Source organism: Hipposideros armiger, unplaced genomic scaffold (assembly GCF_001890085.2).
Source record: "Hipposideros armiger isolate ML-2016 unplaced genomic scaffold, ASM189008v1 scaffold_73, whole genome shotgun sequence".
Classification (NCBI taxonomy): Eukaryota; Metazoa; Chordata; class Mammalia; order Chiroptera; family Hipposideridae; genus Hipposideros; species Hipposideros armiger.
In genome coordinates this window covers 1,665,911-1,681,550 of record NW_017731423.1, presented here as the reverse complement: position 1 = coordinate 1,681,550, position 15,640 = coordinate 1,665,911, and the positions used below count along the sequence as shown (strand labels likewise).

At 37.9% G+C, this 15,640-nt stretch overlaps 1 protein-coding gene and 1 long non-coding RNA gene across 10 annotated transcripts in view; both read right to left on the bottom strand.

Annotated features, from left to right (window-relative positions):
- Nucleotides 1-15,640, bottom strand: part of NRG1 (neuregulin 1) — a 1,026,954-nt gene that overhangs the window by 296,548 nt on the left and 714,766 nt on the right. The window lies entirely within an intron of this gene.
- The window catches only part of LOC109382962 (uncharacterized), a 134,706-nt gene continuing 134,422 nt past the window's right edge, over nt 15,357-15,640 (bottom strand). For both annotated transcript variants that reach the window (XR_002124023.1, XR_002124022.1), the window contains one exon: nt 15,357-15,369. This is a non-coding gene — a long non-coding RNA (uncharacterized LOC109382962). The remainder of the gene's footprint in view (nt 15,370-15,640) is intronic.

Sequence of the window (15,640 nt, the reverse complement as noted above, 5' to 3'; positions counted from 1 at the left end):
CACATGACTGCACAGTTGTTTCTTCTCTGAAGTACTAGCCCCCCCTTCACTCTTTTATGTGGCACATTCTTTCTCATACTTGAAGATTTAGCTGAAATATTCTTACTCTGTGATACCACGATATCTAAATATTTATCGCCACAGTATATTTCCACTCTTTGCTTTTATGTCTCTTCTGTGAGACTGTGAATTCCAGCGCATATCTTATTCAACTTTGATGGCATCTAGTACAATGCCTGGCACATAACAGGTGCTCAATGAATAAATGAATGAATGGATTTTCTGTGCAAAGCATATACTGTCTATGATTATATTGCTTTCACATCCTCAAAAAAGCCCCACATATGAAAAACTTGGGTGTTAGCAATTTTGGAATTAAGTTTTGTTATTCTTTTTTTTTTAGGTTAGAGACACAACCAAAGTCCTCATTGAGCTCTTTGCACTTTAGTTCTATCAACAACTGACTGCACTTTGCACAATTTTAAACACCACTTTCCTTATTGCCCTTCTTCCAACATGCTATTCAGAGATCTACCTCCCAATCCTCCTCATATCCTTCCTAAACACACACACACACACACACACACACACACACACACACACACACACACACTTTTCTGAAGATTCTCCTAAAATAATCGAAAATGCTGATGACCTTCAAGATGAAGCCACAGGAAAGTAAACAATAAACACTGTTGGAAAAAACATGTTCTGTTATCAGCTGATGTTGGAGGATGAGGGGTGATGGTAGGGCAGAAGAGAGCTCTGGGGAGGGCTGGTGGAATGGAGAAACATCTACTCTAAAAGCTGTACACTCCCTCCTTGTTTACAAAGAAAAAGAAAATAGCTAATTGACGTAGGATGTGGGTGAAGTTGGTTTTCATCTCATTCCTGTTTTGTCTCATCTTGTGGTTGCCTTAGTAGTACATCAGAGCCAACCATTTCCAGGGCTTTAGGGGTAAAAAATAAAATAAAATAAAACAATGCAGAGACTTTGGATTCCCCTTTCAGACTCAGGCCAGCTAAAAGAACAATGCCAATCCCTTGAAGCTACTATTATGTAAAAATTATGAAAGTGTCAAATTCAGGATCTTGAGAGGTTATGCTAATTTAAATCCTGGCTATTTTATTTCTATTGATTAAATCAAGAACCTGGTTAGAAATCCTCTTGAAAGCAAAATCTCAAGCAAGTGGCATCAAACATTAATCAATGGCAAAAGGAGTCTGGAATAGGAAACTTTCAAATTCTCTTGGGGGTTTATGTGTTTGATGTTTTTTGTCCAGGTGTGTACATCAACATAAATTACTGATAAAAAAAATACATTTACTTCCCTAGCTTAGACCCAGGTAACAGTGTGACGATGAAATGCAGCAATGATTTAACAACTGTTTCTATGGTGTTAAATGAAATCATTTTGTTTTTTCATGCTAAAATATGGTGAAGACTTGAACTGAAGAGAACATACATACCTAAGGTCTGGAAAACCTGCATACTATAATTACTCAAACTTTAAAATAATGTTCTACTGAACTTAATATTCACCTACAAAAATTTCAACCCCTGAGATGTACATTTTGTAAAAAGTCCTTGTAGAGAATTACAGTAAGAAAGGAATCCTTTCTTTTCCCAAACAATCCACTGTAAATCAAGTGTTATCTTAAACTTCATTTTTTCATTTTCCTTTTAGTGAAAATTGCAACTGGCTAATACAATAGAATCAAGCATAGGATAGCTGTATCTCTTGGTATTCTTGTAGGTCGATGTCCCAAGATCATCTACTTTCCCTTTTATATAACTACATAGGATGTAAATGTTCCCTCACAGAACTAGCTTTGGATGATTTCATGACTGACTGTGGAAGGAGTACGTCAGAGGGTTGATCATGCCATTCCACCGAAAAGCCAAGAGAGGGCCGCATCCTTCTGGCTGCTGTAATTTGCTAGGTCCTTTTGGACATTGGTGTTCCTATTGTGAAGGATATAGATGACGTAAACTAATTATTGAGGATCTTTTTAGTTTATTGAGAACTGCATGTCCTTGGGTGTGAGTTAAGAAAAACTGACTCAGTTCTGCCCCATGATTATATTACGGTATAGAGCTGAGGTTCATCATGTCTGACCGTCCCTCCTGACCCCACCTGGTCAGTGTGGAGAGGCTGGGCACAGACATGAGAAGGCTCCCTGGTCTTTATTCACTTCTCTCTGCAAGTGCTTTAGTAACCCAAGAAGAGATTCTAATGAAATAGTCAAGAGCGTGAGCTCAAAGTTTTGATTGACACAGCTGCTGCCGACATCGGCACCCCTTTTGGCTATAGGAAGAACGGGCTTTCTATGACCTCCTCCTACCCAGATCACGTCCCTTGCTAATCTATGCAAATCCCAAAGCATAATAGAAAAGGAAACGAGTCACCCAGCTGCTTTTGAAGACACATCATATCCATGGCAGGAAAAAAGGGAATATGTTCTTCTGATACCAGGCTACAGTTGAATGAAATGTTATTTCAGATCTGATTCAATATGAGGCAATTTTGATTTAAAGGTTTTGCCTGACATAAACAGTTCTCTCCATGGGGTATGATCTCAATAAATATCTGTTAATACTGAAACAAACAAATAAACAGAGGCTTAGCTCAGAATTCAACAAATTAGTCTGTTTATTTGGGATCTGGTTTCCTTTCGAGCTCCTATTCTGGGGATAAGGAAATAAAAAGAACATATTTGCCTTGTTAACTGTACAGCAGGGGGACTGCTAGTACCAAGGCAGTCTGCTTAAAGAACATACTTACTGAACCTTTGTCTTCATATATAACTAAGCCTCATCTCTATTGTATTTAGTGATTCTCAGATGCTTAGAGCCAAATTTTAAGCAATTAGAAATCCACATGAAACAGCCTCACTTTTGATGAATGCTGGGATGGTTTGCGAAAGTCAGCTAGGCCTTCCGTAACTGATCTTAATAGATAATAATCTTGGATGTCATGAGAAATTAAAAAAGAAAGAAAGAAAGAAAGAAAAAGACTAGGCCCATTTTGTTACAAATGAAATAAGAAGAGAAGAGAGAGAATAGAAGTCAGCTGTTGCCCATTTTTTGAGGTCATGTTCATTTTGAATCAGGGCTAATATTTAGGCCTTAAATTGTACCTTCAGAGCAAGGGTGTCAACCAGAAGGTGAAATACACAGAATGAAGCTGTAGAGAAAGGCAAACCAGGTGGTTCAGTAACCTTGAGAAATGAAGGATTGGGCCAGCAAGACTGTTAAGGGAGATTCCTTCGTGGACAGGGTGCATGAATAAAGAGTGTACCTACACCAGCCAACCCCATTTTTTTCGCTATCACTATGTGGCCCCCAGGGGGAGATCCAACTTTTACTGCTTTTTAAGAAACACCCAGTAATGGCTACTTCCCTCCCCAAATTGAGGCACCACTATTATGAAGGCAGCAGCTAGGGAGCACTTTTTCATTTGGTCTGGCTCCAGCAATCAATTGTAGACTTTTATTTGAAGCTACTAGGAATCCTTGAGGTGAGTTAGTTCCACCTCTTACTTTAGAGGTGAGATAGACAGAGCCAAGAGGGGCAAAATGATTTCTTTAAGATGGCCTCATTTGTTAGATATGCTCCTTTTAATTACTGGGTTTGCACTAGTCAAAGCACCTCTTCTGACAAAATTGTCAGACTTCCAAGGAAAGAATGACATCCCTCATCAAGGCATTGGGGAGCAGACAAAAAAGTATGATGAAAGGATATGGGATTACCAGAATATGAGTTCACCCTTTGGAAAACGCCTGAGTCATGCCATTCTATTAACAAGGCAACTGGTTTACTGACTTGGCTGATGCTGGCTTGGCTCTTATACAAAATAGAAAAATAGAATATTAAAATGTGTTTCATCTATTCAAAATTCCGTGCAAGTAAAATTATTCGTATATGGGAAAACGAAAGGAAACTTTATTGTTTATCCCATTTAATCTCCAGACAGCATGAAAGCATTGTGGAGTTGATATTCAAGTCAGCAATTCATTAAGAGAGTCTGTAATGTCAAAAATCACTATGATTAGAGTATTTTCTAGAGTTTATATATACACTTTTTCTCACTTTAACTTCAAAAATCTTTATATTGAAATGTATTCTGGAAAAGCATGATTTTCTACCAAATGCAGGACAAAGTTTATGTAAACAATAAATAATCATATATGCTCCTGTCTAGGAAAGTTTGGTAAATTACAGGTAGACTGCTAGTACCTCTTGTGGAGGAGACAAATGTATATCAGCCCACAAAGCAATCTAGAATCCTTACTAGGAATTTATGCTCAGACAGAGGCATTCTGGTACAAAATGGGAAACTTTGTAATATCTGTCCTTTCATTCTTTCCCCAGATATCTGTAACCATTGTTACTTTTCTGTATTAGTTACCACTTTCCTAACTTCACTTCTTCAGGCTTCCTAAGTCTATTTGTTAACCAGGTCCACTATTTACCCTGTATCCCACTATTCCTTTACTTCTGCTTCGGGTCCTCTATCCTGCTTTCTGAGATACTCACATTTTACTGTACTGAACAATTCTCCACCAAGTAGTTATTATACTTAACGGAACATAAGGACTCACTTTTTTCCAAGTTTGGAATCCACCAGCTACCGTGATTGTACTAGTTCAAGTTTAGCTTGGCAGCCCTCTGAAAAGAGAGTTGATTCCATGCAGCCTATTTTTAACGGCATGTCCTCAATAAATCTAGTTCTAATTTTTTTTTTTTTAGTCAATGTATACTGTTTTTGGTACATGATGAAATAAGCCTTTGGGCCCAATTACAGGCTTTATGAAATAGTGTCAAAGAAGATTTTGAAGTTTTTCTGAAATTTTTCAAAACAGCGTAACGGCTGGGTTGGGGACTATCTCAGAGGCAACTTGGGTATTCCTTTCAAACCTTTTTTTCCAGGGACTTCCATTGTTCTGCAGCCCTGAGTGAGATGTTTCACCTTTTCCCTGCAGTGGAAATAAGCAACAATAGGACTGCTTTGTGAGCTAGAAAATGAGGAAGGCTTTCCAAATGAGGAGGGTATGGAAAGTGCCAAAGGGCCAGAGGGCCAAGGCAGCAGAAAACGGATCTGACTTCCTTTAGCTCATAATGAACATAATGCTTTTGGGTGGAGGCTCAGGCAAACCTGCAGAAGGAAGACAGCCTTTGATTCTGTGACTGTGAGGAGAAAGGAGAGTCCCTGTTTAGCGGGAGAAGCACGCACTCCTCTCTGTGGAGCTCTGTCTCTCCCCTATGTACCACCTGAGCACCCTGTGTGTCCTGCGGCTGATGTGAGATGGAAATGATGGAGAATTTGCCTTCAGTATTCTGTGGGGATGGCAAAAGGACCAAATCCTTACATGCGTGAAATATTGATGGGATCAGACATTTTTGATATCTGTTGTGAAGGGAAAAGCCACTATCATTTATTAAGCACTGACCTTATACCAAGCACTGAACTAGGAGGTTTAAATATGTGTTATTTTGAATTCTCACAACAGTTCTGTGATACCGTAAAGGTTTTTAGATCTCACATTTTGAAAAAAATTAAGTATCAGAATTGAAGCTCATACACTGGTACAATGTCATCTACAGCTCGAGGTCCAGCTGCCCTCTGCATCATGGTAGGACTTGGAGCCAATTATTAGCATTAGGTTTCTAATTTCTGGTTGAAACGCCAGCTTGACTTTTGGACTCTTCTCTCTCTCAGGACTCCAAAGTAAAAAGTGCTTTATGAAATCCTTGAGCACCCTTGAAATCAGGGGAATTGTCTAGATATTGATATCGAAAAGTCAGAGGAAGGTTTGTGAATTTCCCAGGTGTATAAACTGAATAAACTCACAGAGCCAGGTATGTGCTCACAGCAGCCTGGGTGTTTGCTGCCACGGAGATGGTACAAACAGCAGGCAGGTACAGGGATTGCCAATTCATTTGCATCTGGCTGTGCCATAGAAACCTAGCCTAAAGCATGTACCAACCAAAACTAGCAGGGAAAGTGTCTAATTTTACATCTAAAACTATTTTCTTAATCTCTAAGCAAGGGAGCACGGAGATCTTTTCTTTCTATTTACTCAGTGCCAACATTTGAAACTGAAAAACAAGACCATTCAATGAGAGTAAGTGTCCTGACAAAAAATAGCTTGAATTTAACTGTGATTAATGATCAGGCTTTTCAGAATATGAGAAGAAAAGATCTTTTCTTATGAATACTAAGTCAAATTCTGTTTATGAATTTTTTTGGGGTTTGAAAAACCTCAATTTAAAACCAGCATAGCCATGTTCAGGCAAGTCTGAATACATGTAATATCTTTATATAATCTCACTGAGAGAAATACCCAGCCCTTCATTTTAATTAATAATATCACATAAAGCAAAGATGGCATACATCCTGGTGGACTACCACTTTTCATCCTCTGTCTAAATAGTTCATTGAATCACAGTCTTAATGAGTTTGTGACATCATAGTTCATCACCATGGGAACAACTATGATGACACATGTTACCCTATGGCACTCTTAGTCATCAATTAACTCTCTCTGCTCTACTCAGCCAAATCAAATTCACATATATTTCGAAGTTAAAAATGCTCTCTATAGTAAAGATCATGATGACCAAAAATAATGATTTTTTAAAAGTAATCAGATATTATTGAAATTAAAAACATAGAAATAAACATTCCTAATCCTCTCTCTTATTTTCAGTGGTTAATTCTAATTATGGCTCAAATGTACATGTAACTTTCACTTATTTATAAACACAGCACAGTAAAATCACGTTTAAATTTCAATATTATAATCAGTTTTCTATAGTGCTATTTAGTTATCATGACCTTTTATTAAGTTCTGATATGTTTTGAAAGCAACCAACAGGTTGATATAACAATATCCTAAGAAATAGCAAAAAATAAAATTGCTAAAAATAGGGTTTGAGAAGTAAAGGTCGAGTGTGAGAATGTTCTTACTGTGTCTAGAAGAGGGACATACAAGTTATTTCATTTTATTTCTTTAGGTTTCATAGCAAAGTTAAGACCTTATTCCTCTTTTTCATCATAAGGTAGTGAAGATTTAGAAAACAAGGCATCATGAGCTTCATGGAAGAAAGTTACCAAAAAAATTTAGCTGTAATTCAGTAAAGCGTAAGTGCATGAAGCAAATAAACCACAGATTATAAATTCGGTATCCTCATTAAACAACAAAGAGTAGGTACTCAACAAATGTTATTGAGAGTAAATTTGTAGCAAAAGATTTGAATAAGAAAAACAATTAGCCAATTTATAATTTAGGATTCCATTTTCATTATTATTGTGAAGGTTAAATTTGCAAGACATTAGTGGAATAGATCTATGAATACATACAAACAATTTTATATTATCTTAGACAAGTTTTTCTATCAGGAGAAACTTTAGGGATCTGGTTGCTAACAAAGTTTAAAAATTATTTTTGTCAAAATTAAAAACTTTTACTCTGTAAAAGACGTGGCAAGGAGAATGAAAAGATAAGCTACACACTGGAAGAAAATACTTGTAAATCACATATCTACTAGAGGACTGCTTTTAAGAATAAAGAACTCTCAAAAATCAACAGTCAAAAAACAATCCAATAGAAAATAGGCAAAGGGCATGAAAAGACATTTCACTAAAGAGGATATGCAAATGACAAATGAGCACATGTAAAGATGTTCAACATCAGCAACCATTAGGGAAATGCAAATTAAAACCAAATGAAAACATCTATCATAATGGCTAAAATCTAAAAGTGACACCACCAAATTCTGGTGAGGATGCAAAAAAACTGCATCACTCTCACATTGTTGATGGGAATGTAAAAATGGTACAACCATGTTGAAAACGTTATGGCAGTTTCTTAAAAAAAAACCTAAACATATCTAAACAAAAACTAAACTACCATATGACCCAGCAATTATACTCATGGGCATTGATCTCAGAAAACTGAACATTTATGTTCACGCAAAGACCTGTGTACATGAATATTTATAGCCACTTTATTTTTTATAGCCCCAAACTGGAAACAACCCAGGTGTCCTTCAATGGGGGAATAGTTCAACAGCCATCCGATGAAATACTATGCAGGAATAAAAAGGAACAAGCTTAATATACACAACAACCTGGATAAATCTCCAGAGAATTCATTATGCTGAATGGAAAGAGACAATACCCCAATGTTACAGATTGTAGGATTCCATTTATATACCATTTTTGAAATGACAAAATATTAATGTTTGCCAGGGTTTAAGGAGGGGGGTGGGCAAGAGAAAAGAGTAGAGGTAGCTATGAAAGGGCAACATGAAGGATTCCTGTAGTGACGGAAGTGTTCTGTATTTTGGCTATTAATGCTAATATCCTGATTGTGCTATTGAGCAACAGTTGTGCAAGATGTTATTCTTGGAGGAAATTGTGGATAAGGGGCAGGGGATATCTCTATATGATTTTTTTTATAACTGCACGTGAATACACAATTATCTTGAAATAGGAAGTTAAATTTAAAAAGTTATTTTTGAGGAAGCTATTATTTTAAAATTTAAGCTATAGCTTCCACAAACAACATAATATCTAACAAATGTTAGCTATCAGAAGTGCTTATCTTATTTTCTGAGTGGGGTTTGCATATAGGGAAAGGGTAGCTCATGAAGTATTAAGAAAAACACCTGAAGAAATGTATTTCAATCAGATGTTTCCTATTGAAAGCATAGGACTCAAAGTCCTAACAACAGTAGTAAGAAATGATGGTGTGATAATAGAGAATGGGGTTAAAATTCTGAAATCTAGTTTTAAGGACAATCTCCATTGGTAAGAGCCCCCAAATTATGTCATGTTTACCACAGAGTCATGAGGTGTTTTGCAAGGTAATGCACTTCCTTCCTTTCTTCCTAATACTCATCTTGGTGAAAACCGACCAAATGAAATGAAATGAAATGAGACTTGTACCAGGAGACTGGTACAAGTATGAAAGTAAGCCTGCATGGCATTCTCATAAGATTTTTTGCCCATTCAACAAACATTTCTACAGAGGTTATTATATAGCCAGGCTCTGTGCTGGGCTTGGGGGAGACAAAGATAAATATGGCCTAGTCCTTCCTGTCCAAGAAGCCCATGAATACAAGAGGGAGGAATACTTTCCTAGTAATAGACTTTCACAATACAATGTGATAAGTACAGTGACAAAAGAACTAACTAGAAGCAGAACACATTATGAAGCATCAGTTCAGATGAGGAGTTGAGGCAGGCTGGGGAAATGGAGAACTTTCCAGGATGAGATAGGTCTTGAGCAATAAATAGGTGTCAGCCAAGTTAAAAAAAAAACCCAAAAACACCACCACCCAGGAGGACTTCCAGAAAGGACCTCTAGTCTCAATTTGAATAAATTCCAAGTTTGATTGAGCTAAAGAAGTAGGAGATCCCCTGATATGGCTAAGAAATGGACCAAAAATCTCTCCCATGTATCCACATGCACTATTGTGCTGGTAGGACTACAGTCCCATGACTACGGCCCCAAACACCTCATAAATACAGTCCCAGACATTCCGGATACCTGCCTGGCTATGAAGCAGTGCAGCAAAGTTGTGGTGAGGATGTTGGTGCTGGGTATGCCATAATGCACCAGAATTTTTGTGCATGCATGCATGTACATATATGTGTGTGTTTAATAGTTGGCCATGTGCGGTGCAGTTTCTGCACTGTAATATTGACATCCTTACATATTTTTTTTCTGTACTATTAATCACTAAAAACACTATGAAGTCACTGGAATCCCCAAGCAAAGAAAAGAAATATACTGCACTTATATAATGATCTATGATCATTCACACAGATCCAATCCAGTACATGCAGCTTTATCTTGACTCAATGATGACAGCCTAATTGATGACGGCTTTACATACAAAAAGACCTTGCTGTAACTCTGTCCAAGAAAGAATATCATCTCAGTGATCAGACTCATGCTTACTTTAGCAATGTAAGATGAAAAAGGAGAGGATAAACTCTGAATCTAGACATTCTTTCATAAATCATTGTTTAGAGAAAACAAAAGTTGCTTGATAGCTATAAAGCCAACTGGAGCATCTAATGCTTTCCCAAAGCAAATTATTTGTTGAAAACTTCAGGAATAAAGCTTGAGGAATAAAATGAAGGTATACACACTTAGTGATAGGATAAGGCTAGGACTTATTCCAGAATTCCAAAGATGGAAAATGATAAATCTTATAAAAGGGATCTTCATTTTGGCTAATAAAAACATTTTATCAATAAGATATTTCATTGTAGAAGTAATAGTATGCATCTATGAAAATAAATGATAGCTAAATACTACCATACTAAAATCTACCAAAACATCCTAAAGTATATTCAGAATCATTAAAAAAGAAATATTTGTGAGTTTTATTGACTTCTAATTCTTTAGAATTTTGAAGTCACTTGATTTTATTACACATTTTTAGATGAGAAAGAATGACCTGATAGTGTTTTCGCTGTGGAAAGAGACCTTTTTATCAGACATTTTTGGCAAATGTAAAACACTGAGGTTTGTAGACTGTTAACCAGAAACATTTAAAGAACTACAGATCAAGCTATTTGCATGACTATAAATATAATAGTTCACAGTGCAGAGCAGCATACACAGCAGAAGGGACCTACAGAAAGTAGGTCCAGATTATGCAAATGCTCTTCTCTGACTGCCAGGTAACAGAGAGCTGTTTTGGTCAGTAAGCCGGGGCTATTTCAACAGTGATTGCACAGAAAGCCACCAACTCATCAACTTGAGCTAATATCATTTTTGTGAACTTTGTTTTCCTTCAGTTTGACTACAGGTGCTTTTAAATACAAGTCTCCCTGGGTTTGGGGGAGAAATCCCCTGAGAACACTTTTGTGATACGCGGATATCTTTACCCAGTCAACCAATGAGGAAACCAAAGAGACTCTGTGGTTACCATGATGACAGTTCCCAGAACCCAGGCCATAAGTGAAACTAGAAAGGGTCAGCTTCAAGAGGCATTTACTGAAACACCTGCCTTCCTCCTCGTTTGTCTGCCAGCTTTCTTCATCCGTCCCCACATTTAACTATCAGACAGAAACACAGGCATGGTGCCTCTCGAAGGCCGCTGTTCAAATGTACCTGAGGAGAGAATGAGTGCCGTCAATCTCTCCTAGCCTTAGCTTTTTAAATTATTTTGTCAAATTAGGCCAGTGTCACTTTGCAAGGCACAGAGTGTCAGGGGCTGAGGCTTGCTCTGGGACTGTGGGTCCCAGATATAGGTCCTGGTCTGGACTACTGGGGGCATTGAGAGTTTAATAAGTTAGGGGACTCTAAACAATTTGATTTCCATTTGTCACATATTAATTGCATGGCTTTGTGTATGTTATTTAACTTCTCTGAATCTCACTTTTTTTTTTCATTTATAAAATGGGTAGGGATAATCCTACCTATTTTTCAGAGGCATTGTTAGACTCAAGAGACAGAAAGTAGTGCTTTGAGCCCCCCAGCATAGAGCCTGACACATGGTGGCTTTTCCAGAACAATTGTATGAATGACTAACATGTGGAAAATATCTAGCTCAGCATCTGATCCACAGAATCTTCCCAATAAATTAAAACTTTAAGTTTTACTGCGGAGAAATATCCTGAAAACAGTGCCCAGCTATCATGTGTGTGATAGGGCACAAATCTCTCAGCCCAAGGAAGAAAAAGTTTCTGTGATATGCGATGTTTTTCTCATTCTTGACCAAGCTTAGGACACTTCATGGCCCTAGTCCCACTGAGGCTAAACATTTATACCCGTCAGGAAGAGAGGTGAATTCTAGCATTCATTTAGAGTTGCCTAGGTAAGAATTGTTCCTCTCTGTTGACAGGAACTGAAATAATACAATTTACAAGGCGGAACATTTTCCAGTTATCTGCCACCCACATTTAGCATTTTCTATTTTGGGCCATTATTAATCTATAATTATTCTTCTTTGTGGAGTTGAGAAATCATAGCAGGAGGTTACATTGCTCAAAGAATGAATTCTTTCCTGAACGAGGCAAATTGGAAAAAACACAAGCCCCAAACGGAAAAATGCCTTCCCATTTCCTGAGGCACACTAAGAAGTCTGCAATTAGCTCAGTTTCTAATAGTTTCCATAGCTCTGCTACTGGACATATCTTATTTTTCCGCCACGAGCCTGGTAAGAGTTGCCTAAATCTATAATCTCTCCCTTACCCTTTTATGGTCCTTATCACCTCTTTTCTAATTGCAGGGAGTGAGAAGTTGAAACCTCCTTTAGAGACTCGCATTTCTCTTTCTTTCTGACATTTTCCTGATGCCTCATCCCATGTCCCTTCCATTCATGCTATCCTGCTTGATCCTCAGAGATGACAGGAAACAGGGCGCAGCCCACTGGAAGGAATTTTCACTCCCCGGCACCATGGCTATCCAAGTTGATATTGCTCTGAGGGCAGACAACATATACCATGTGCTACAACCCCTGCCCTGGCCTCACCTCCTGGCATCCACTCAGGAATACAGGCAACATTGTATGCCATGACTACAAATATAACCAGTATTTTCCCCAAAACACAGCCATCCCACTCTTGCCACTTCCCAGGTGGCCTAGGTTGGAAACTTAAATTTAATCATTGATTAACTACCACTTAAAAGGTACCTCTTTCCCTCTAAATGAGATTTGCCAAGAACATACAGGGTCAGCCTGGGACGGGCAGGCAGTTGACTTTGTTGTGATATTAAATACAGTGCAATTTAGTGGAAAATGCAAACTTTGATGTCAGGAAAAATCTGATCCAAATCCCCCACCTGCCTTTTGACTAAGCAGTCTTGAACAAATTATATAATCTCTCTTAGGCTATGTTTCCTTATTTGTAAAATGAGGATTCCTAATGACACCTACATTATAGGGTTGTTGAGAGGATTCAATGAGTTAATAAATGTAAAATAAATTTAGAACTCACTAGTATATAATGTTAGCTCTTACTACATGTAACCCATTGTTATGCCTATACTTTAATCCTCAAATATTTTATCACTATCTGGTAGAAATAGACCCAGAGCTCCCGAATGATGAGTATTACACAAGGTGTATTTCAAGGAACCTGCCTTCCCCACATGCAGCCTGTCAAAATATATATTTAACTTTTCCACTGGATAACAGAAGAGGACACTTCTACAATTAGAAATTCACTGCTTTAATTCACTGGTTTGGTTGCTTATCTTCTATTGAAACACAAATGTTCCTGGGAAGGGCAATACATGAAGCCAATATATAGTAACATTTACCATCTGTGAAGTAATACCTTCAAGGCACTTGTGACATTTCTTTTATGAACCTGCTTAACAATCCTACAAGGTAAAAATATGCCCACTGACAAAGTTCAGACATTCAGGCTTTTGGTGATAATCAGAGAAAAAATGGATAAGAAGCCACCTAGTCAAATTTCTTTTCCTTTTTCTCTCTTCAAATAAAATAAATGGCAAAATATAAATAATCTGTGATATTGATAGGCTAAGAAAATACAAAATCAGCCTAGACTGGAGTATATGGAGACACACTTTCCAAAGTGAGCTCTGATCTTGGAGATAGGTATTTCTGAGGAACTCAGGGTGTTAACTGTCCTATGAGGTCTTGTCTCTTGAGAACTAGTAAGGACTGTGACACTTTGGGTAAACATGGACAAAGTTACCAATGATGCAGAAGGATACACAGGCTATTGAATGAAGGGAGGGCTGGGGGTGGTGTTTCTGGGAATCCTGAGAATAAGTACCAGGTCCGGACATGTGGATTCTTATTTATTGGCAAGGGGAGATTAGGACAGAGGCCTAATGATAGTGAGGAGCTCTGTCCCTGGACTCTGATGTCTATTTGCTAATCAGAGAACGTGCTGTTTTATCATCCTAGTCATTCAGTCATGTTTTCTGAGAGCATAGGCTCTAGAATTGGAGAAATCTGGGCTTACATCACAATCCTGCTGTGACCATTTAACTCGTTCTGTGACCATGGACAAGTTATTTAATGTCTTTAATTAAATGAGGTAATACACTTGAGGGGATATGGTTGGTGCTCAATAAATGCTTGTTATTTTTATCATGGAGATACCTCTAAACTGTGACCTACTGGAGGGCAGGGACCATGTCTTATTTATCTTCATATCCCTGATGCCTACCTTGTAAAGTAATGCTCAACAAATGAACGTTGACTGATGTTGAAACTAGCACACCTTGGAAAAAGTCTTTGTGAGACACCAAAAAAATAATAATAAAAATATTAAAATGTAACAAAGACTGTGCCTGTCTGCCACAGCAACTGGTGCATTTTCTAGTAAGCAGAATGCCTTCTTTCAGCAACACCTCTGTAGCTCCTTTGCCATTTACTCATCATTTACCCCCAAAGGTAAGCACAGTCCCCATTTTCAGTGGTGAACATTCCATGTCATACGCAAGTTGCCAGCTATTGTAAGAAACAACGTAGATGATTGGGAGGCAGCTCAGTCCTGAGTTTGAATGGACATGTTTCCATAGCACATCCTCCATCTGCTAGTTTCTAACCCCACTCAGTGCCTCCAAGCTCCCACGACTTGCCCAGGCTCTGCACCGTGCTCTTAAACACTTTGCCAGGTTTGTTCTAGGAGAGAGCAGAACACACATTTATTGCTGCTCATGTATGTCACCAAATTTCTCTCCTTTTTCAGACATGGTGAAGCAAAGGGAATAGTACGGCATCCCCTGCTTCATTGATAAGCAGACAGAATTGTACAGTCAAGAAATTGAGAATTCTTAATGGGATCTTGAAGAATGAGACTCTAATTAATGGAAAGGCAGTTCCTATGGACTGGGAACCTGGCCTCAGGTGTTTTGTGTGGTTCACTGTATGAGTCAAGATTAGGTTGCAAAATCCACAAACAATAATAGTAGCACTGTCCTAAGGCTGGAGACCTACTGATTTGAAAATGCAAATTATAATAGCACAGTCAAGAATAGGACTGTGTGATTTTACAAAACAACTTCCTTGTCCATTTGAACCTCTAGTGCATTCAGTCTCCATACACACACATCACTCTCAGGCTTAACCTTTTGATCAGCAAGAAAAAGGTTGGAAAAAGCAGAAAAAAAGGATGCACATACACTATATAGATATATATTTTAAAATAACAACTTTAATTAATTTACATTTATTATTTAAGAATGTACATGGTATTGGTAAAGAACAATGGTAGGACACAGAATTCCGGACATGCTGCTATAGCAACAAAGGGGATGGATGGTAAACCAGGTCACAGATGTAGGATGTCCAATGTCTGAGAAGAAACAGCCACACCGTTTGCAAGAGCTTCTTGTATTGCCAGTTTATGATATTGCCTATGCATGGGCATCAAAACAAACAGGAGAGAGAACAGGAAAAAATGAATAAGATGAAGTTCTTATTTTCTTCTGTTAGAAAACAAAGTATGATTTCTTCCTGGATTTATAACTGTGTATTGCTAGTCCAAGTCGTGTTCTAACAATTTCTCTGTAATTAGAAACATACATATTTGCATAAGTTACTGCCAAAGTACCTGGGTATTTTACTGGCATTAGTAATCGGCACATGGCAGGGGAAACACTGCCAGTGGGGAGACTATCTTCCAAG